Source organism: Canis lupus, chromosome 1 (genome assembly GCF_011100685.1).
Source record: "Canis lupus familiaris isolate Mischka breed German Shepherd chromosome 1, alternate assembly UU_Cfam_GSD_1.0, whole genome shotgun sequence".
In the NCBI taxonomy this organism is placed as follows: Eukaryota; Metazoa; Chordata; class Mammalia; order Carnivora; family Canidae; genus Canis; species Canis lupus.
Window position 1 is genome coordinate 15,640,569 of NC_049222.1, and position 23,948 is coordinate 15,664,516.

At 36.4% G+C, this 23,948-nt stretch overlaps 1 long non-coding RNA gene and 1 other non-coding gene across 2 annotated transcripts in view; one reads left to right on the plus strand and one right to left on the minus strand.

Moving 5' to 3' along the window:
* Nucleotides 1-23,948, plus strand: part of LOC111090610 — a 69,528-nt gene that overhangs the window by 38,294 nt on the left and 7,286 nt on the right. The window lies entirely within an intron of this gene.
* Nucleotides 16,894-16,998, minus strand: LOC119869959. Its single transcript, XR_005354918.1, has one exon. It is a non-coding gene; the product is annotated as a U6 spliceosomal RNA (small nuclear RNA).

Below are 23,948 nucleotides of genomic sequence, written 5' to 3' on the forward strand. Positions count from 1 at the left end.
CCTGATTTGGGACATGTGTTGGCATGTCACACTCCTGATTTTTGGTATGTGTGGTGTGTGTATACTGGGATGGTCATATGGCAAGTGAGTAATGAAAATAAGAATAGTGCCAGTTTAGAGTAGATGAAGGGCATTATTAAGTAGCCATTCTTCACAGTCTCTCCAATTTAAAAACATAGATTTTAAAAAGGTTTATTGATTTATCTGAGAGAGAGAGAGAGAGAAAGAGAGGTGGTGATGGAGTGGTAGAGTGAGAGAATCCTCAAGCAGACTCCCCACCTATTATGGAGCCCAACACTGGGCTTGATCCCAGGACCCTGAGATCATGACCTGAGCCGAAGCTTAGCTGACTGAGCCTTCCAGGTTCCCCCACAAACATAAATATTTTTATCTACTAAAAGTGTATTTGAGTTAATAAATTTTCTCTCTTTTCATGAAAGTACCCAGTTTTACCTTCAAATCAATCATTGCTTAGATCTAATTACTCTAATATGGTTTAATGTCTTCTACCACCTGAGATTAGTCTGTTGAGGAGCAAGAGAGTTTGACGGGTTGAGTAGGAAACTGCAGGACTAGACAGTAAAGGGCAGGCAATACGTGCACTCAGGATACTAGGGGGCCAGAAAGTGAGAAAGGAGGACTGAAAATAAGATGAGAAGAAATCAAAGGAAATTGCATCTTTTGTGGCCAATGTGGCATGAGTGCTTTTCCTGAGTGTTCCCTGTGCTTCACATTAATAAATTGCTAATGCCCAATCAAGGAGATCATGCTGACAGCTCTATGAAAAGAATAAATTCATAAAATGCAAGAGATAGGGCTAAAGAATTATGTAATTACGTAAGAAATAGGATATCCTTTTTATAAAAAAGGTAGATCTAAGTTAATTGGAGCCAAAGTTAGTTTCGACTAATGATCATTCACATATTCAGGCAAATTTGATTTTTAGAATAAGTTTTAATAAATGGTGTTTTATTACTTTCAAGTGCAGACCCTAGCTAGAACTGGGTTTGTTATTGGTATATCAAATGCCCTTTAGGGATAAAAATCACCTCTCTGGAATCAGGCAGGTGCCATAACTTGTCCTGCTCCTGCGGATGCTTCTCTCCTTCCCATGTTTCTCGAGGCTCACATCCTCAGTAGGCAGGTGGAAGGGTAGGGGGCCACAGGGACTAATCTCATTATGGCTGCTTCACATTTAGTGAGGTCAGGCCACCTGAGCTCATTTCTCATGCCTTTGATCTAATCACCACACAACTCGAAGCACCAGCTTCCCTGACCCCATTTTTGCACCCGTCATTGCTTTCTGAACCCCTTTCCCATTTGACCTCTGAAAATCCTCTATATCCTCAATCTCTACTGATTGTTTCCTTCTAGTTTTAATGGGAACCTGGCTCTTCTCTGGTGCTTTACCATGAAACCCTCTTAAGGAGTAGCTGTTTTCTCCCTCAAAGAGATCTTCACTGGATCAGAGGATGAGGGAGGAATCCTCTTTGGTTCCCATTGACATCCCCGGACCAGGTATTTTCCCTAAGAACATCCAGGTTTAACCTCATATGCATATACTATGCTTCCTTAATGTATCTACTCCCATCTTCAATCCCCTTTCTACAATCCTTCACCCATCTCATGTCTTCACTTCCTTCTTTACCCAGCTTATATTCAATGCTCATTGTGATCACTCTCTTTTTTTAAATAATTTTTTTAAAGATTTTATTTATTTATTCATGAGAAACACACACATAGAGAGAGACAGAGACAGAGACACGGCAGAGGGAGCCTGATGTAGGACTCGATCCCAGGTCTTCAGGGCTGAAGATGCTGCTAAAATGCTGAGCCACCCCGGCTGCCCTTGTGATCACTCTCTTGCATATCCTCTCATCTCCCTTCTGCCCTCACTTGGTTGTACCTGTTTGGCCAACTCCCTTGGTTAACACTAACCCGTCCCCTTTTCTGTCCCAGAACACGAGCAGTCGGACATTCCTGGGGAACATTATGGGCCTGGGTGACCCCTGAATGATGCCTGGTAGTCAATGCTGTGTTTTGTTCACTACGTTCACTTTTTTACCTGCTAGATGACTGTGCCTTATCTTCCCCCCTTTTTTCCCATTTTCACTTTGTAACAATGTCTATATACTCTGTTTTCTCTGCCAATCCTCTAGATAACTGGTCTTGTTCCCAGCTAAGGCTACCAAAGGTATCTGTCCAGCAATTCTCATTTCTCTCTCCCGCATCAGTAATTCTCTTCTCTATTGAATAATTTCCATTAGCCTACAACATGCTGTTATTTCTCCAATCTTTTTTTTTTAAAGATTATTTATTTATTTATTTATTTATTTATTTATTTATTTATTTATTTATTCATGAGAGACACAGAGAGAGAGAAAGAGAGACAGAGACACAGGCAGAGGGAGAAGCAGGCTCCGTGCAGGGAGCCTGACGCGGGACTCGATCCTGGGTCTCCAGGACCACACCCTGGGCTGAAGGCGGCGCTAAACCGCTGTGCCACCGGGGCTGCCCATATTTCTCCAATCTTAAGACAAATTTTAACATCTTCCCTCTACCCTATATTCCTCTCTTACTACTTACCCCATTTCACTATTTCCTTTTTTCTTCTTCTTCTTCTTACGGTAAGCCCAAGGTCCAATGTGGGGCTTGAACTCATGACCCCAAGATCAAGAGTCACATACTCTACCAACTGAGCCAGCCAAGCACACCTCACTGTTTCCTTTAATGGCAAAACTCCTTGAATAGGATTTTCTACACTTGGCTGACCCCAATTTCTGTCTTTTTCTCTTGAAACCATTCCAATCAGGCCATCATTTTCTCACCTCACTGCAAGCACTCTTATCAAGAGTTGACCCTTGCAGAGCGATGTTGTATGGTCTTCACATTGCTAAATCTAGTAGTTGTTTCTCCGTCTCCACTGACTTGATGTCAGAAGCATTTAACACAGTGCATTATTCTCTCTTTCTCTTTTGAAAGATTTTATTTATTTGAAGGAGAGAGAGAGCGAGCAAGTGAGCACATGAGCAGGGGAGGGGCAAAGAGAGAGGGACAAGCAGACTCCCTGCTGAGTACAGAGCCCCACTTGGGGCTCTATCCCACGACCCTGAGATCATAACCTGAGCTGAAGTCAGACACTTAAGCGACTGAGCCACCCAGGAGCTCTGCATTTTTCTCTTCTTGAAAAACTTCCTTCACTTGGCTTCTCAAAAACTCAGACTCTCCTATTTTTTTTTTTTCATATTCTTCAGTTGTTCCTTCTCTTTCTCTGTCTTTTTTTTCCTATCTTCTCCTGATTTTTAATGATGGAGTCCCACTAGACTTAGTCCTTGAACATCTTTCTCCTATGTCTTAAGGTGCCAGATCCACTTAGATATCTAACAGGCATTTGAAATTTAATCTGTCAAAGCTGGGCTCCTGATATTTCATCTTTTCCTCACTCTAACCTCCTCCTTTCACAGGCTCAGTTAATGACTGCTTTATTTTTTTACTTGTTCAGGCCAAAAATCTTGGAGTTCTCTTTCCCTTCTCTTTCTCTCTCACACTCATTATTGAATCCATCAGCACATTATACTGGCTCTATCTTCAAAGTATATCCTCCAGTGACCATTCGTCCTCATTCACGACAACATTAGCACTCACCCAGAGATTGCAACTGCCTCCTAACTGGTTTCCCCACCCCTCGGAGCAGGCACAGTGGTTCTGGCCCTCCTCTAATGGAATCCCTCCAAGGGAAGAATAAAAGCTGAATGATGGCATCAGGGTACTGCTATGTGGCCTGGCCTGGCCTTAGCTCTCTGTCCTTCTCTCCCCTTACTCATTCATTCACCTCCAGCTGTACTGGCCTCTTTGCTGTTCCTTTCTGTTGGCCAAGAGCCTTGCAATGGCTCATAGTAAGCACTTAAATAGGTAAATATTAGCTGAATCAATCAGATAGAGAGATATTAGTGCTTACCCAAACACATACAACAAAGATATCATTAGAGCTTGCCTGGCATGCAAACCTATGCTTTTTCTATGCTGTGAGTGATGCCACTTTTACTTTTGGAGGATGACTCTGATTTGGTCACTTTAAAATAACTACCAAAAACAAGTTTTCAGCTTTCAGGATTCTTAGAAAACATTCTTTCTTAAGTTTACATATAAATCATCAAAGGTCAGAAATTTCAGCTATTTTTCTTTTCTATGAAAATGTGTGTTGAACATGTCAACCCTTTAAGACATGGATGACTACTTTGTTTTTATTTCTCATAGAGAAGCCTTGAACTGTATCTTACCCCCTACAAGTACAGCCAGCAATTATCTTGTTCGTTGCAACTTTTTTCCTTAGAAAAGAATATAGGTTTTCCACCATTATTGAACTTCTTATATAGATTTTGGTTCAAAGAAAACCTTTTGAACTCATAATAGGTTTTGAATTCATGAATCCCGAAATAAATTTATGGTTGCTGGATAATTTGTCCTGGAGATGGAGAAAGAGAAGAGTGATCCTAGCTCAGATAAACGCATTAACTACGGTTTCAATAAATATGTAAGCACTGCTTCTTCCAACTGCTGCCAGCCCAGAAAAGATTAGTCAGAGGGCTGCTTTCTAGCACTTGTATTCACAAATTCTCCTTAGGATTCGAGGACATAGGGCCTTTTTATAGTTAAACAGGTTCTAGCCAAGAAGAGGGACACATATCACACAATATGAGTGTGTCTGGGGAAGCCAGGATGCATTTTCTTTTGGATCTCATTTTCCTTTCTTCTTTTCAACATCCTCCCCTTCTGCAAAGACTTCCCAACAAAAGCAGCTTCCTTGGAGAGGCTGCTTCAGTTTTCTAGCTGTGTTGTGACTCAGCGCACAACAGGAGCCACTTTGCTCTCCCAGCTGATAATTTTGTCGGGAGACCTGGTGGGAAAAGCGTTCCTCCGTGCCAAGCCCCCTGCCGCTGAAGGACCCAGCCTCTGAGATGAACGACCGGTTATTTTGTTCTCCTGGAGTGCTCGTTGCATCCTGTGGTGTCTTCCTTTAGAGAAGAGACTCTCTGTTGTTGTTTGAAACAATACAAAGACATGCTCAGGGCCCAATGAGGGAATTTGTGGGGAAACAATTTATTATTTTAAATGGTAATTTGAAGAGGGATAATTGGCCTTTTTCTGATCTTTCTTGAGGACAAACTGCATTTCCATTCCCCCCTCTCCCCCTCGACTAATTCAAGAGAAATGGATTTGCAAATTTAATGCAACTCACTCCCTTTGGAAGCTTCCTGGCTTTAAAGACGCCTGTTCTAGGAGAATTACAGACTTCAGAGTTGTAGAGGGCATAACCAATAAAAATGATGGCAGCACAGTGGCTAAAGTATGAGGCTCAAAATACAAATTCCTGAACCGCACCATGGCTTCTGGGGCGCTTTCCAGACATGGTGTCTGAGATGGTTGTAGTGGAGTATGACTACCTGACATGGAATTATAAGTGAGGCTTCTTCTCTCCTTATGCTGTGAGCAGAGGCAAACAGGTGGAATGAGTGGCTTCATTTTTCACTTTTGTGTTTAATTGAATTAGATGATCTAGTTTACTGCTTGATTTGGAATCTTGTAAACACAGCCTTTTTATCCAAACAGTATTTTGACTGCCTGGCACTGACCTTTGTCGCCTATGTAAAAAAGAAGAAAACGGAAAGAAGAAAGAAAACTAGAAAGGTATGATGCACATCAAAGAGAAAACACGTTTTATAAATTAAAATAAAAAGCCATTGTAAAGAAGCCCTTTCAGGGAGAAGCTTTTTCTGCATTGTATGGCTAATCTCTTAATATTATCCGAGTCAGTATCTCCTAGAGTGAGGTCAAGGTTAGGAGGCATCCGAATCACGATGGGGGGAGACTTATTAGGACACACTTGGGTGGGTCCCACCCTTAAGTTTTTGGGTGCAGTAGGTCTGGGGTAGAGGCTGAGGATGTGCATTTCTGGCAAGTTCTCAGGAGATGCTACTTCTGCTAGTCCTGTGACCATGCTTTGAGAACCACTGATTTAATCCATTGTGCAAACTTTCTCCCTCCTGAAATGTTTACCATAAATTGCTTTTGAAGGATAATATAAACTCTTTGATAAATTCTTTGAGACACACTAAAGTCCTTCTTTTCAACAATTTATATGCTGTATTTTTAAGTCATAATTCATATTTAATACTTAATTAAAAAACAATAGATTTCAAAGGATATTTTAGTGATGTGAAGTGGGAGACAGCACGGAATTAAGCAGTGTTTCCCAGACCTGAGTAATATATGGACCCATGTAAGTTTTTTGTATAATAATACTAGCTTATATTTTAAGAAACTAGGAGAAGTTCGTTATGCTTATGTAGCTTATAAATCTATAATTTATAAATAAATTATAATTTATATTGTTAGAAAACAAAATTCAACTGAATAAATGTGAAAATCTAATTGGCTTCATTCAAAGACTCGTGAATTGGGCAGCATCTTACCTAGCAGATAGAAAGGAGCTCTGAGGAGTTGTACAAAATGGAAGACTTTTATAGGAAGGAGGAAAAGAAAGAGTGGCTTGTTTCAGGCAAGGTTATCTTCCTTTAGAGGATGATCAAGGGTCTGTCGGGCAGGTTAGCTCACTAGTGCTGATCAGGAAACTCCTGAGTAACCTGTTAAGATCACATTCCTGAGAGGGGTTGAAACTGCTTTTAGGTAAGGTATTAAGTCTTGATTTGCTGACCCGGGGCTTAGCACAGTTGACTCTATATTGGGCCTGTTGTTTCTTTTTAACAGAATGTATATATTAATATATAAATGCATGCATAAATTATGTAACTTGCAAATAAGCATATATGTGTATAATACTGTAAAATAATTTGAATTCAAGTTGAACTCAAATGAAAATATAAAAACAAATTGAAATTAACAACTTTAACTTAATGTGACTAATGATGCTATTTTGAAGAAATTAAAGCAATATTTGCATTGTGACTATGGCAGGATCTTTCTTCAACATGTCGTACCACTGTGACTGTGTGGGAAGACCCACATTTTTCACCCTTTTAAATTTAAACTCCTGAAAAATGTTCATTCAGTTAGTATAATATGCTATGATTGGGCCTTTTTATGATTTATTACATCATTTACTTATTAGGTCTACCTGTTTTTTGTTGTGTGGTTTTTTTTTTTTTCCTTTTCCAAAGCTTGCAACAATTAGAATTGTATTTTCTATTACCAGTGTAAGCATTCATTCATTCAAAAGCATTTGTTTTGTTCTGTCCTGTCTTTTGAAGTGCCCTTACAGTTACAGGAGGGAAATATCCAAAAGAGGGACCTCCTCTCTAGGAGCTTACTGAGAGGGAGTGGACTGGAAGAGATAAAAGACCAGGCTGGAAAAGTAGATCATATGGAGTGTCATGAAGTGAGGCAAGGAGTTTCGATTTTCTTTGAATGGTAGTAGGAAATCATTGGAGGATTTTTTTTTAGGATTGTTATTTTTTAAAAGTCTGGCTGCTACACAAAGAGTGAGTTGTAAAGGACTGTGATGTGGATCCTAAAACTATGGCAGTGCTTCATTTTAACTTTTTCATCCAGGTGATCTGTGACATGCCATATATAAATTCCTGGATGTGTATGGAGAATGCACATTCTCCACCACATTTTTATTATTTAAAAAAGCTAACAGTATCGTAGAGAATTCTGAAGCCCCTCATATATCCTCAGGTTCTGTGTAACAAACTGTTTTAGAAGAACTTATACGGGCTTTGAAGTCAGACCTGGTTCTAACAGTGTTTGGGCCACTTAAGCAAGTTGCTTAACCTTGCAAGGTCTCTTTCCTCCAAAATGGGAGTAATAATATTTCTAACTCTGGGCTGTTGTGTGATGTGTATGTGTGTGGGGGGGAAGGGAAGTGGTTGGCTGCATAGAATCTTTTCACAGAGATTTGAAATAGTCACTTTACATATATTTACATATATTTAAATAAAGATGTCAAGACAAAAATGTAACACAAAATAAAAGCAGGTTAAGATCAAGAGGACCAGGGCAGTTATAATTATCATAGGTGAGAAAAGAAAACCAGGAACCTGAAATTGGGTCAGAATGAAGGTGCCTTCCCTTCAGTCTTGGCTTCCTCCTACTTGTGCTTTTTAAGCATGCTGTTAAATACGAAACTCTCACTAAGGGGGAAGAAAAGGCTTTCCAATTCTCTGAGAGGAATCAGTTCACTTCTATGTAGTTATTCTTGCTTTGTAGATAAGGAAAATTTTCATTCAAGAGGCTAATCCATTGTTCTAATTTCCATATTAAATTCCTGGCCAACCCCACACTTGTACTGTCAGTGGACCACTGAATTTTGCCTCTTGGTGGAATTATGCTGGTGGTACTTCCATAACCATTTGTTACAATCTACATGCTGACTTCCACTTGCTTTTAAATTATGCCACAATTCAAATGACTATAATGCTGTTCTCTGAAGAATGCTTAAAAGAGGTATCTCTGAATAGCCTTGTGGGATGGGAGCACTTTGGTCAATTTTTAGAAATAAGGGATGGGAGATAGAGGAAGAGAGAAAGTGAAATTGAAAACATATTCTAGGGGCGCCTGGGTGGCTCCCTTGGTGAAACATCTGACTCTTGATTTCGGTTCAGATCATGATCTCAGGGTTGTGAGATTGAGCCTTGCATCTCCTCACTCAGCAGGAAGTCTGTGTAAGACTCTTTCTCCCTCTTTCTCTGCCCCATGCCCCCTGTTCTCTCTCTCTATCAAATAAATAAATAAAATCTTAAAAAAGAAAGAATATCCTATATTCTCTTAATGCTCTACTCTCTGATAAAAATTTTAATAAAGAACTTTATTATAAATATTGTTGCAGAATGTATATTTATGAAGAGAGAAACAAAGAAATCTTATTTTGTCCAAACAATACCAGGCCTGTTCAGTTGCTTCACTGTTCTTGCAATTACTTTTGTGATGACAATGAATAAACTTAACTCTTCCACCAAATATGCTTAAGGATAATTTCACACCCCAGTGCAATGCAGCTGCTTCTGCCATGGCCAGAGTTTAACAGCTCAGAGCAAGAGCACATGGGAGCATCAGAAAGGAAGCATAACAGACTATTTCAATTTAAAACCATGGCATCAAGAATATTGTGTGTTATCTTCACATTCAGACTTTTTCCCCCCACTGAACATTTCCAAAGGGACAAGAAGTCCTAGTTGTGGTGTGTTTAGCAAAATGTTTCTAATAACTTTCTGAATGAGTAGGGTACATTTTGGTACATTTTGCCTGGAGCCTTTTTCTCTTTTAATTTTTAAATTCAGGTATGTTTGGAGCATGTTTCTATTTCATTTACACTTAGCCTACCACACTGTAGTATTCGAAGAGTTATTTGATGTTGGAGAAGCCCTATACATTTTTTATAAGCCATGTTAAGCGTTTCTCTTTGAACCATAAAGTTGCATTTTCCTCATCTCTATGTGAAAATAAGTCTGTGGAAATAACATAACCAGAGTTCCTAAATGCAAGATCACTAAGAGGAGAAAGAAAATGTATCTCGGTATCGCTTATCACCCAATAAGAGGATACTCATCTACACAGAGCCAGAAGATGCTCCATTCTTTAATAACCCTGGAAACAGAGGGGATTAATGGAAGTCTGTTGTATCATTGAAGCAAACAGCCAGTCACCTGATGGTTCTATCAAAAGATCAATGCAAAGTTGAAAAACAATGAGGAGGGGGTAGTAAATGGTTATTCAGTATCATGCACGCATTTCTCTGCCCTGACCAACTTTGTTGATGGAATCTTCCACTTCTGAGGTAGCATATCCTTTTTGGCATAAAAAGATTGAACTTCAGAGGCTACTTCAGTGTTTTACTCTCCTTTCCTTCTCTTTCATTCTATTCAAGGGACTACCCGCTCTTTCTTACTGATGCATGTAGAGATGTTAAAGCCTGGGGTAACCTAAACAATGGCTTATTCTCAGTATTTTCAAGGCACAAGGTTCTACCATTAGTATATAGAACCAAAGCTGTGGCTGAAAAGGCTTAAAAATTTCACCTAATAAACATATAGATTTTACAGTAAGAGAGCGTGAACCTGCCTGGTCTGATCTAGGATAGGCCTTGCTGACTGAAAACCCAGAGGGTTGCCCCTGCTATGGGAATGGGACAAGACAGGAAAGCTCGAAGGCAGAATGAGGCCTACCTATAACCTGAAAGGCCCTTTCAGGAGTGGTCAGCTCTGGTTTTTATTCTTGGCACTGCTGTTTGTTTGTTAGAAATGTTCTTTAGAAAATCAGATCCAAAAGTCCTGGTTCTGGTTGAAGAAGGGCGATTATAACAAGGGCAAAAATCTTTCCTATTAACTTCTTTCTTCTACTTTAGACAATGGCTCCTTAGCCAACTCCATTTCCTGAGAGGTTAGCTTGACAACCACTGGACCTATGAAATTCTCTGATTTTTTGGTGAGGAAGCCCAAGGTAACAGAAATATTTTTTGGCAGAAACTAAGTTATTTTCCATTGCACTATGCCAGCGGTTGACAGCTTTTTTTTTTTTTTTTCTGTAAAGAGCCAGATAGGAAACATTTAGACCGTGGGCCATATGGTCTCTGTGGGGACAATTCTGTTCTCCTTTTGTAGTGAGAAAGCAGATGTAGACAATACATAAACAAATGGGTTGGCTGTGTTCCAATAAAATATTATTTATGGAAACTGAAATTTGAATTTCAAATCATTTTCATGTGCTATAAAACATATTCTTATATCCCTCCTTTTTTTTTTTTTTTTTTTTTTTTTTTTTTTTTTTTTTTTTTTTTTTTTTTAGCCATTCAGAAAAGTAAAGATCATTCTTAGCTCCTAGAACTGTACAAAAATAGGCATCAGGCTTAGGTTTGCCAATCTCTACAGTATACCACCCTTTACCCGACTTAAGTAGTACTTTTCATGCATTACCTTTAAAATAGTTTACACCTTATTTGGGGTCTAATCCCCCCACTGATGTTTCTTATTCGACCACTCAGCTGCTCTGATCTGTATATTCTTTGCATCTTATTCGTTTTACCAGAGGGTTCTGAGCCATTTACTGTAAAGTTAGAATTCTCATGACTGTTTTGCTAGTGAGTGTGTGAATATATAAGCCCAATCAAAGTCAGAGCTAAAGTTGGTTAGATTTCCTATCTGTAACTCATCCTCCCAACATCAGGAACTCTCTTCAGAGAGACCTGGCTTCCTGTTCTTTCAATGCTCATGATGCTCTTGGAGGATATATTCTGCATCATTTTCTCAGCTGTTGTCATTCTGAGCTGGGTTTTTCTAGAAGATGATGGTCAACAACAGCAGAAGTAGCAGCATTTGTAATAAGCCTAATGAAGTAATAACTAACATTTATTCAGTAACCATGATGAGACACAATATAACATGATAGTTAAGGATGTTAAATCTATCCACAGACCTCCTGGGGTAATTCCAGCTCCGTTATGGAGTTACAAAACCAAATGACTTGATATATGTAAGACTTTTTAAATAGTGCCTGATAAATGGTAAGCACTATATAGGTATAAATGATATTATTATTATTATTATTATTATTATTATTATCAGTTAGATATAATTTCAAGTTCACTCTTTTCATATTCCTTCCCAATTCTTCTATTTCTTCACCCTAGAGTAGGCATCATTAACTTCAGACAATAAAATCTAGACATTGCCTTTGTCCACGATGAAAATAATAGTTCAGAATTATTGAAAACTTATCATAGAAATAAGGCATTAATCTAAAGTCTCTCTCACCATTGAATAATTTAATTTTTGTAACAATCCCAAGATAGATACTATTAAGATGTATTTAAAGATGAAGGAACTGGGACACAGACAGATCATTGCAGCTAGCCCAAGGTCACATACCTGGTAAGTGGTAGAGTCATTACTGAAAGCAAAATAATTAAGAGTCAAACATGAATAGATGTAGGTTGAAAGTTCATATGATGATATAACTGAAGTCCAAGTGTCAGGTGAATGCAGGCTTTCATAGTTCCTGGAATATTAAATCTAAGAGGCATCTCTTGAAACCCAGAAGAGTAAATTTCAGAGAATGACAAGAAAGTACTGCTTTACATTGTGGACAGAAAAGCCACAGAATTTATTACCTCAAAAGGCTATAGAGATTTCAGGAAGACAGAATAGAGATAGTTAGGTTTCTTCACCTAATCACGTAAGATTATTCTTTAGGGGGAAGGCAGTAGCATCTCCCCCACTCCCAAACACCACTTGTTCCTTCTCTAGGTTAAAAAATGACACTATGAATAAAATATGAGACTGACTTAGAATGGTAATCTTATACTATTTTTGCCTTAGTAAGTTTCATGGTTTTTTTTTGTTTGTTTGTTTTTGTTTTTTTGTTTTTTTGTTTTTTACTTTCTCCCCCTTGGTTCCACCCTAATCAAATGGGAGGTTGTCAGAGCAACAGGAAGTGGGAAGACACCTGGGAAATTGGATCCCAGTTTAACAGACTCTAGTGTGTTAATCCGTATTGGGAGTCTTTGTTTCCCTGTGACCCCTAGCTCTCCTTGGCAAAAGCCAGACTCTGAAGATTGACAATTAACGTGGGGTCAGAAGGAATTGTTTTGGGAGCATCTAGAAGAATTTAAACACCCCAGTGGGATAACTTCAGGCATCTTAAATAATCATGGGTTTGAAATCTAGGGTCACATTAATGTGTTATTTGGCTCAAAATGTTTTGCATTATATTTTCTTGCAGTTCAAAAAGACTGCAACTTCAAAAGACATTAATTAATTGCTGACAGTTTTCCCAGCATGCAGTAGGAAAAAAATGAACAAACAAAAACTAGGCAATTTTGGCTAAAAAAAATTGTGTTGTTGAAAAATAATTTTTTCCACTTATACATATAAAGCATTTCCTTATAGAGCTTTCAGATAATCCCAAGGGCTTATACATATTTCAGTTTATAAAAGCATAATTTTCTTATTTCCCTCTTGTGCCCAATTATTACCTTTCTTACCCTTAAAGTCAGGTAAGGACAATGTGTCAATATAATAATTGGTTGTGAGTTACTCACTTCAGTGAGTTATCTTGCTACAAACTTGCTCTCATTTTGTGGTTCCTACTTTAATGAATGACATCTCTAGAGCTAGAAGCCTCCAAATCAACTTCAAATTATCCACAGTCCACCAGATCCACACTGGCAGGTTGATTCTTCCTCAGGAATGCAGATCTAATATCCCATTAGTGGTTTAGCTTTCCAGGAGCCCAATCATTATAATATTTTTTAAGGACAGAATTCATGCCACTTCTTTTTGAAAACCTTCTTTAAGTCATCAAGGTAGAATGAATTACTCCTTTATCTGTACTTCAATGGCATATCTTTAAAAAAATAATAAAACAGATATAAACAGCTATTAGAAGTAGGGAGAGGTTTGAATTTCAGTTCTCCTGTTTACCATGAGCAGGTGATTTCAGTTCTTTGAACCTCAAAGCATATCTGTAAAATAGGACATTATGAGGTTTTTATAAAGATGAAGTGTCGTAGGCTAGTGTATTATAGGTGATCATTAAATAATCTTTTCCCCAGTATTCTTTACAACCTCTGCTAGCTAGGATATAATTGATCACAATTGTAATCAATGTGATTGATTGTGTGTATATGTGTGTCTGTTGTGTGAGCTCCTTGAAGACAGGGGCCTTCCAGTACATAGTAAGTGTTGATAAACACTTGTTGAGCAGAATGGAGTCCTAAGTCCTGTGCCTTTCATTCAATTGCAATATTAATACAATGGTCTCAAGAAAAATCCTTATCTTTTCATTTAAATAGTTAAGTTGAATGACTTACTTTATTAATTTTTTATTATTTTTCTTTATGATTTTTTTTTCTCCAAGGCTTGCTTGGGAAAATCAATATGTGTGAAATTATCTGAGCTATATCTATTAAAATAATCACTTAAAGTGAAAACAATGAAAAAACGTTGAAAACAACAACAGTATTAGTTTTTTTTTTTTTTTTAAATCAGATGTTCAGCATTATAGAAGCTATATATGTGTGTTAACTAAGTTTTTTAAGGATAGGTATTTAATTTTGAAAAAGATGAGTCTTAATGTTAAAATTATAACTCAAAGTGCTGAGAGCCCAGATCCATTAATATTAGAAATGAGTGGTACAATCTAATGTCAGGAGCTAATGGCTCCGTAATATAAAGGACATATTTTAATTAAAAGTAAAATCCGCAGACTATTTGTGATCAGTGCTTTAATGGTCGCCACCCAGGAATGAAAGGAGGAATGAGTGAAGAGAGCTCCTTTTGGCAAAATAGAACTTCTCTAATCTAAGCCAGTTTACTTCAATAGGGAAAAGCTAATTTTATGTGTACTTTAAAGAGAACCTCCAACTGCCTGTCATCATTTTCTGAGGACCCTGTGACTTTATCTCCCAACCACCACCATTTTTTTTTTTTTTTTTTTTTTTGTAGGCCCTCAACAGAACCACAGTCTCTAGAAGGCCACTGCCATTTCCAATGCTGCTACTTACTATGTCTTGTTTGGACTGCACATTCCATGAGCCCCAATAGCCACCTAAAAACAAAAACAAAAACAAAAACAAAAACAAACAAAAACAAAAACAAAAAACATTGCTTCTCTTTTGTGTATTTTGTTTACTTCATCTTTTCTGCATGAACAACAGAATTTCACTAATGCCTGGTTTTTATTTAATCAGTCTCTCTGTCTCTTTCTTTTTCACTCTAATTGTCCAGAAATATCACACAGAAGATTGTATTCCCATATGATTTCAGATTTCTAGGCGGAGAGAAACCAATTGGTGTGTCTTGTAGGGAAGAGCATCTTGTAATAATGCATCTGTTATACATTTTGGCAAATTTTTATTTTGATAACATTTTACACTGGCAGAAAAGTTGCATGAATATAAGAGAGATTGCCATATACCTTTACCTCAGATTCAGCAACAACTGTGACTTTTTGTTCTATTTGTTCTATGTCTATGTGTAGATATATAGCCAATTATGTATCCATATTTAATCTAGCTATCATTTATGTATAGTGAATTGCCGTTATTTGTATTAGTCATGTCCTCTAACGCCACTATGAACACTGAGTGAGTGAATCTGGAACTATCACTCCTAGGGGAAATATGGGATTAGGTTCCTGTGAGTCCTGGGTCACAAGCTTTTTTTATTTTTTTTAAATCAAATGATCATTATATGACTTTGTTTTATGTGTGTTTCTGTTTAAAGGCACCTTATTTCATATATAAATAATAAATGATATTATTTAAAACATTTGATTTATTAGCAAGATAATCAATACAATTGACAATGTTGATTCATTAATATTGAATCTTTGACCAATAGCACATTCACTCATGCCTGAAAGAAGCTTATTTAATGCATGTATTTTTCTGGAAGGCACATTACAGCTTTCTTCAGCTGAGGAACACACTAGACAGCACTTCTGCTCTGCAATGGAGGGTCATTTTAAATATCGAAATCACTAAAAAAATACAAAAATGCAAAAAACATATCACTAAAGAGACCATAAGAAGGATACTTATTTATAAGATGAGAGCTGAAAGAAGGCCAAGTGTGTCTGTTTTCTGCCCAAGCTAGGAACATACAAGTCAAGAGATTCAAATTCTTTGCTGCTTTGCCTCTGTCTGTGAATGATTGCTAAAACACTGTATTGATTTTAGGGTTACAAATAAATTTGAGTACGTAAATTCACAAATACAGATTATTGGCTGCATATATGTTTGACCCATATTTTTTTAAAAAAAGATTTTTACTTATTTATTCATGAGAGACAGAGAGAGGGAGAGAGAGAGAGAGAGAGGCAGAGACACAGGCAGAGGGAGAAGCAGGCTCCATGCAGGGAGCCCGATGTGGAACTCGATCCTGCGACTCCAGGATCACGCCTTGAGCCAAAGGCAGACGCTCAACCACTGAGCCACCCAGGTGTCCCTGACCCATATATTTATGTAAACATACCACGTTCCAAACCACCTGAGAGCAAATTGGAGATGTAGCTACTTACCCATAAAAAAGTATGTTTTTTCCTAGGAGCAAAGACATTCTCTTATGTAACTGCAATACAATAATAAAAGGAAATACAATAGCGCTATAATCTAATCTATATTCCTTATTAAATCTCATCAACTGCCCCCAATAAAGTCCTTTATAGCTAGTTCCTGTTTCCCCCTATGAAGGACAAGATCATGCATTTCATTGCATGCAGTTCCTTATTCTTTCCTCATCTCTTCTGACCTTGATATTTCTAAATAGCACTGACGAGTTATTTTGTAGAATATTTCTCTGTTTTGAGTTTGTCTGGTGTTTCTTTATCATGAGATTGATGTGATGTGTTTTTAGTAGGACTACCAAAGAGTGCATTGTATCCTTCTCAAGGTATCATATCAGAGTTGCACAATTGGGTTCTTTCACATGGTTAAGGTGGTATATGTCAAGTTTTATACGATTTTTTCCTTTGAAATTAATAAGCAATTTGAGAGGGAGATATTTTGAGACTTATTCAAATACACTGCTTTTCATCAAATTTTTGCCTACTAGTTTTTTTTACATTTCCTTTTTTTTTTTTTTTATTGATACAAATGAATGATAAAACAAGGTTTGGAAACTACTAATTTTGTAATAGATTCAGAAAAATCAAAATTAAAAGTATATTCAATGACAAAGCATTGTCTAAATTATGCAGACAGTATTTTGTGACGTATGGTCTTCTTGGCTACTTGGTCCACTTATACACAGTCTGAGTTCTAGTATTTGTTGGTAGATCTGTTAGTTGCATATATCCAACACTGGTCAATCTGTCTCATCCTCCTGGTTCTCACTTCTACTATATTATTTCAATCTTTGGTCACATTTTACTAATTTCAAAAATGTGGAACGCTTCACGAATTTGCATGTCATCCTTGCGCAGGGGCCATGCTAATCTTCTCTGTTGTTCCAATTTTAGTATATGTGCTGCCAAAGTGGGCACTGCCTACTAGTTTAAACATCCTTCTATATTTATGAGATCTACTGCAAGGAAGAACTTGCCCCTCCTTCCCCATCCATTTACGTACTCTTATTTATTTATACCAAATAAACAAATAGATTTTTATTTTATTCAATGGGATATAAGCCATTTCCATCAGTATTTATTTTAACATTCAAATTGTTCAAAATTTGGCCAGTGAGATCCCTTTCAAATTGGCCTGTGTTCTTTTGATATGTCACTAGCATTACTTTAGCTCTTCCTTTCTTTATGATGCAACAGGATATCCTAGACTTCTCTGCAAAATTCCCTGCTCTTTTAGCGGAAATAGTCTTTAAAAACTAAAATTTGGGTACTAGGTATGCTCAGTACTACCGATGGGTCATTGTTTCTAGGTCCCTTTATCAGGTAGCCTAGGAAATACATATGTAGGGATTTAAACATGCACACCCCCACATACAAATTCACACATATATAGACATATAAATAGACACCTATATCTATATAAACACATATGTATATACACACATACACATATATGTATAAATTTATATTTATTCCCGTATCTGTATTTATATGTTTTACTCATATCTCTAATTCCAGTCCAGCAGGCAGAGTGTATTTTAGTGTTTCCTCTTTCCATATTTGTAACTCTCCTCCCCAGTGATGAGAAACCTAGCTTTCATTATTGTCACTATAGTTACACTTCTGCTCAAGCTAGGGTATATGGCATTAAAATTGCTAATTCATACCACTGTTGGAAAAAGCAAACCTACAAACTAGGATTCAATATCTATTTATAGTGTTTTAGATTAAATGTGCAAAGAGTGAAATGCACACATCTCAAGTGCACAATTCAATACATTTTAATGAATGTACACACACCTCTTATTCTTTCTGAAAGTAAGTCAGCTGTTCTTCTTATTACTGTTCTCTTGTGTGTAATGTGTCATCTTTTTTTCTGGCTGTCTACAGTTTGACTATGATAAGCCCTAGTATTTTTTTTTTTTTGTATTTATTTTGCTTGTGCTTTACTGATTTTCTCAAACTGTAAGTTTATGTTTCAAGAATTTTGAGAATTTTTTTGCAACTATAACCTTATTACACACACACATTTTAATATACATATATGTGTGTGTATGTGTCTGTGTGTATATATATGTGTATATATACACATATATATTTTCGGTCCCAGTCTCTTTTCTTTCCTTTTGTGACTTTGACTACTCAAATGTGAGACTGTTTGGTATTGTCCTCATGTAACTGAGGCTCTATTTTGTTTTTCTTTTTGAGATTAGTGTCTACTGATCTGTCTTCAGGTTCACTAATTCCATCTCCAATTTTCTGTGAACCTCATCCACTGATTTTTAAAATTTCAAATATAGTACTGCTGAGTCTCCATCATTTGGTAATTTTTATCTCTCTGTTGAAATTCTCCATCTTTTTATTCTGAGTGTATTTATAGTAAAATAACTGCTTTATATTGTGACATCTGTATGTTTTATTTTATTTTTTAAAAGATTTTATTTACTTATTCCTGAGAGACACACACAGAGAGAGAGGCGGAGACACAGGCAGAGGGAGAAGCAGGCTCCATTCCATGCAGGGAGCCTGATGTGGGACTTGATCCCGAATCTCTAGGATCACACCCTGGGCTGAAGCCTGCGCTAAACTGCTGAGCCACCTGGGCCGCCCATATCTGTATGTTTTAGTTGGTTCCTGATGACTGACATTCCACTTCCCTGTGAATCAGATTTTTTGATGTTTTCCTTATTTGGGAATTCTTGTTTATAAACAGAAAATTGTGAATAAAACCACTCTAGACAGTAAATTCTGCTACTCTCCCCTGCAGTGTTTATAGTTGTTTAATCAGGAATTACTCTGGCTAGACTCAAACTCTAGGTGCTTGCTTCTTTGTGGTTGGTAGAAGCTAAAATGTCTGAGAGTCTGTCACTTTTTCTTAGACACTCAGGTGTCAGTTTTGTTTCTGTTTTTGTTTTTTGGTCAGTTTTTTAATAGATTAGAGGCCAGCCAAGGGGTTGGGAAGATTTTAAATGCAGAGTTTTGGACTTTCCCATACTCTTTCCTTTCCATGGTTTCCTTTAGCATGTTCTACATAGTATGGCAACCCCAAAGCCAAGCCAGTAAGACTCAGGCTTTCTGAAACAGGCCACACCGTGTAGAATGAGGAGTTCTCTCACATGAAAAGTTGCATAAATGCCAACCTACCAAGTGCATTTTCTTATTTCAGAGATTGACTCTTCCAGTTTTTTTCAGCTTTTGATTACTTGTTTTCTCAATTATGTCCAGTGTTTATAATTTCATCTCTAGTTTTCATCCATTACAAGCTACTCTACTATCACCAGGAGCAGAACTCTATTAACTTTTAATGAAGTAATTTTGTTGTTGTTGTTGTTTTTATTCTAAAAATACCTTCCTTGTAGAAAAATTGGACAATATGGAAAAAATAGAAAAAACAATTTGTAATACATTTAACCAGAAATAACCATTATTAACATTTTGAAATGCCTTTGTATCCTGAGTTTTTCATGTATCATGCATAGACATTTCCATTTGATTACATACATTTTATAATGACATTTTAATTATTAAATAATATGTTCTAAAATGGATGTACATCATTTATTTAAATATTAGTGTTGATCACTTAGATTGATGCCAGTTTTCATTCTGTTAAATAGGGCTGTGAAACATATGCATTAATGTTTTATAGTATCTTGGATTACTTTATTGAGATTGATTTCCAGAAATAAAGGTAGTACATCAAAAGTATAAATATTTAAGGATTCTTGCTTGTACTTGATGTTTTCAAGAAAGTTGTTTTAACTAATTTATGCTTAAATTGGTTATGTATGAGAGTTCCGCCTCACCACAACTTCTATACATGCATGTATTGTTGTAAATCATCTCCAATTTCACATGGGAAACATGACAACTCACTGTAGGTTTAACTTGCATTATTAGTGAGATTAAACATTAAACACGTTTATTAGCCACATGTAATTATTTTTTGAACTGTTTATCTATTTTACCTTTTATTTTCCTATTGGATACTATTCTCTTCTTACAGATTTGTAGGATAAGAGCTCTTTATTATGTCTTATTTATTAACATCAACTACATGCCAGAGTGATTGAAACTTTGTGGTGGATAAGATCATACAAAGTTTCTGCTGCTTGAATCTTAAACACGAAGGGTTATATGAAATTTTGCCTATATTTACTAACTTCTGTCAAAGATACTTTTTTTTTTTTTTAATCAAAGTAGTTCATGGGTTTGGCAACAAATCAAGTTAAATAGAAATAATAGTTCTACTTCCTTCCTTACTCCCAGATCCATTCCTCAAAGGCAGTATCTTCTGGCTTTGTTGTATGATTCAAGAAAACATGCTTGTTTTTCTCCTTCCTTCATTTAAAAGCAGTAGGCAATATTTAATAACCACTGATATGGAAGGTAAAGATGTAAATCATTTGCATTGTCTTCTTTCCCCCTTCTTAAAGTTTCAGATTTATACTATTTTTAGTTTTCCATTAGTTACTTTTATAACTTAAAATGACTTAAACCTGTAATTTTTGATACATCAAATTTTAAAAATACAATCTTATTTTGCATCATGAAGATATTATCTCATCTCCTTTAGTGTTTTATATCAACATGAAATGAATTTTATTTTTCCTACACTCAAATGTTTAAAATTATGCCACATTTGATTTGCTTCATATTTTTATTTACATATACTCTTAAAATTTTCACATATCTTGGAGAACTTCCAGGTTCTTAGTTACAACTGTATAGTATTTTGTTGAATGGCTACTTCATAAGTGCCTTATATATAAACATTTACATTGATTCTAATCTTTTGCTATTATAAGATTGAAATACCTGAGATTACTAACTTTGGATAAAGATAATGAAATATTAGTATTGTCACAAATATCAATCTAATACAAAAAATGCTTTCATTAGAATATATTCCTAGAAGTATAATTTTGATAAATTTTGCCAATTTTTTTCCTAATTGCATTTGCATGTGGATTTCTACTTTCTACAAGTGTTGCTAACATTTTTTGCTTTGATTTTGCAGTGTTGCCAATTTGAAATGTAAAAAATGGCATCCAATTTTAGTTATGATACATTTTTATTACTATGAATGAAATTGAGCATCATTTCATATTTTAAAGAGCATTTTTATTTATTTTGATGAACTCTATTAATGTCTTTTGATCTCTTTTTACTGAGATAAATTTGACAAATAATGTGATGCTAATCTAAGGTGCACATGTTGATTTGATATATTAAAATATTGTGATGTGGTTGCCATTGTAGTGATAGATAGCACCTCTATTACATCGTGTAATTATTTATTTTTTTGTGATTGGAATAATTAAGACATAGTCTTTTAGCAAGTTCAAATATTGTACAATGTTGTAATAATAACTGTACTTTGCATTGGATCTCTAGAAGTCAGTCACTATCATTTGCAAGATTGTACCCTTTCTTATCCCCCACTCTCCAGCCCCTGCAACTACTATTATACTCTGTTTTTAGGAGTTTGGCTTTTTTAAGACTCCATATGTAAGTGATATCACACATATTCATCTTACTCTGTCTGACTTACCTCATTTAGCATAATGTCCGTAAGGTCCATCCATGTTTTGGCAAATGGCAGGATTCCCTTCTTTGTTGTGGCTGAATAATATTCCATTGTATATTTATACCACACTTTCTTTATCCATTCATCTATTGATGGACACTTTGGTTGTTTCCTTTATCTTGGCTATTGTGAATAATGCTACCATAAACATGGCAGTGCAGATCTCTCTCTGATACCTTGTTTTCATTTCCTTTGGCTTATACCTAGATGTGGAATTGCTGAATTGTATGGTAGATCTATTTTTACTTTTTTGAGGAACCTCCATATTGCTTTCCAGGCATCGCTGCACCAATATTATCTTGTGGCCAGTGGGCTGGCCAAACATCAGATGCCAGATTGCCTCATTTTCCTCTGAAGGCAATTAGTTTTTTCCATAAAGAACCTTTTAGGATCTTCTTTTTATTCTTAATGGTTTGCAATTTCACGTACTAAGCATGGATCCTTTTGTGTTTGTTTGATGACTCGTTTTTGATTTGTCTTCAATCTGATGATGTGTCCTCCTTTAGCTCTAGGAAATAATTTTCTGGCATTATTTTGGTGTGTATCCCTCTCCACTCTCTTGCTCATTCTAGAATTCCTATTAGCTAGACAATGGAAAACATAGGTGGTTTTATTCCCCATCTCTCTCCTGTTTCCTGACTATTTAACCTTTTGTGCACTGTGTTCAGGGAGATGTTCTCAACCTTATATTCCAGTCATTCTTCTGTTTAATCTCTGAGATCATCTTCTCAGATTGTTCTTTGTTCATAGATTTATATTTTGTTTTATAAATATAATACTTCCTCTGATCATTCTGATTACATTCAGTGTCCTCAAAGGTCTTTCCAATTTTCTTAACCTTTCAAAATGCCACTGAAAATTCTTGTTAATTTTGTTCTTTCTCTTGTATGCTGCTGGTTTTCATCACATACCTGACATTTCTTTCCTATTTCTCCATTCACACTTAAGAAAGATACAGGTTTTCCAAGCTACCAGGAGAGTAAGATGATTCTTTAGATATTTTCTCTAAGGAGCTCTGTGAGGAGCCACTTTGGTAGGTAGAGCTACATGATCTAGGAAACAGGCTATAGACTGCATTCCACAACCTAACATTAACACAAATAGCATTTTATTCAGTAGGAAAGGGAACAGGGGAAAGAATGCTTGCCATGAGAATCTGACTTTTGCCCAACATTGATTTTGCTTCCTTTCGGTAATAGCCTTTCCAGTTTTGCCTGGGGAGATAATGCTGGCCATTTATGCTTTGCATTTGACTTTACGGGATGGGGAGTAAGATGGGAGTCCTGACCACTCTAGTTGCCTTATATGTAACTCATTAATTATTTCACTGTAATTATAACCATATCACAATATATACTTACCCATGTCATTCCTTAGATGCATACTTAATTATTCTCTGTCATAAGGGTGCCTGGAATCTGGCTATGTATGTTAATACAATTGCCTAGAACCCTCTGAGCCCCATGGCTAATTTATGAATAGGTTCTCTTGATTTTATATTAATTCTCCTTCAGCCTTCTAAGTAGCTAGATGTCTTACTTTACCTCGCTTTCTGAATTTTTCTCTTTCTTATTAGGGGGGAAAGGAAAGGGACTCTCTTTTCCTCCAAAAACTAAGCATCAATTTCCTTCTCCTTTTTGATTTTATCTTGGATTTTGACTTTTCCTTTACAGTTCTGGCAGACTGCCTCTACATAGAAGTTACCTTAATGACCCAATGTCAGCGATCCTTCCAATTTACATTTGGCTTCATGGAAGACTTAATTAAGTAACAAGGAAACTATGATGAAAATATAACACAGAAGACATCAGGGGGAATGAGCAAATGGGTTTCAGACTAGGCTACAGATCATTCATCAATATTTGATCCTTTCTTGGATCATCAAGACACTTGGAGACTTAAAATATCTAGAACTACAAAATAAAACGTGTACTAAATAATGATAGCAAGAAAGAAAAACTGCTGACTTTATTTTTACTAAAAGTTTTGCTCTTCCTTATTGCACACATGCATGATGTGGTGATTTTTCCAGCCTAGTGTCTTTTTAATGAGCCCCTTGCTCATTTTTTTTTCCTCCTATTCTTCTTCCTTGGTCACACTTTCTTTGGTGATTGGAGGTTTCAGTGCTCATTCCCTTTATTGTTTTTCTTGACTGTAGTCCAGTCCTGCAATTTCTTCCATCTTCCCTCCTCTACTGAAAGTGCCCCATTGGAACTCTCGAGAGCTGTTCCATTGTATCCCCTCCCTCGCATCTATCTTCCTGTCCTGCATCTGAATA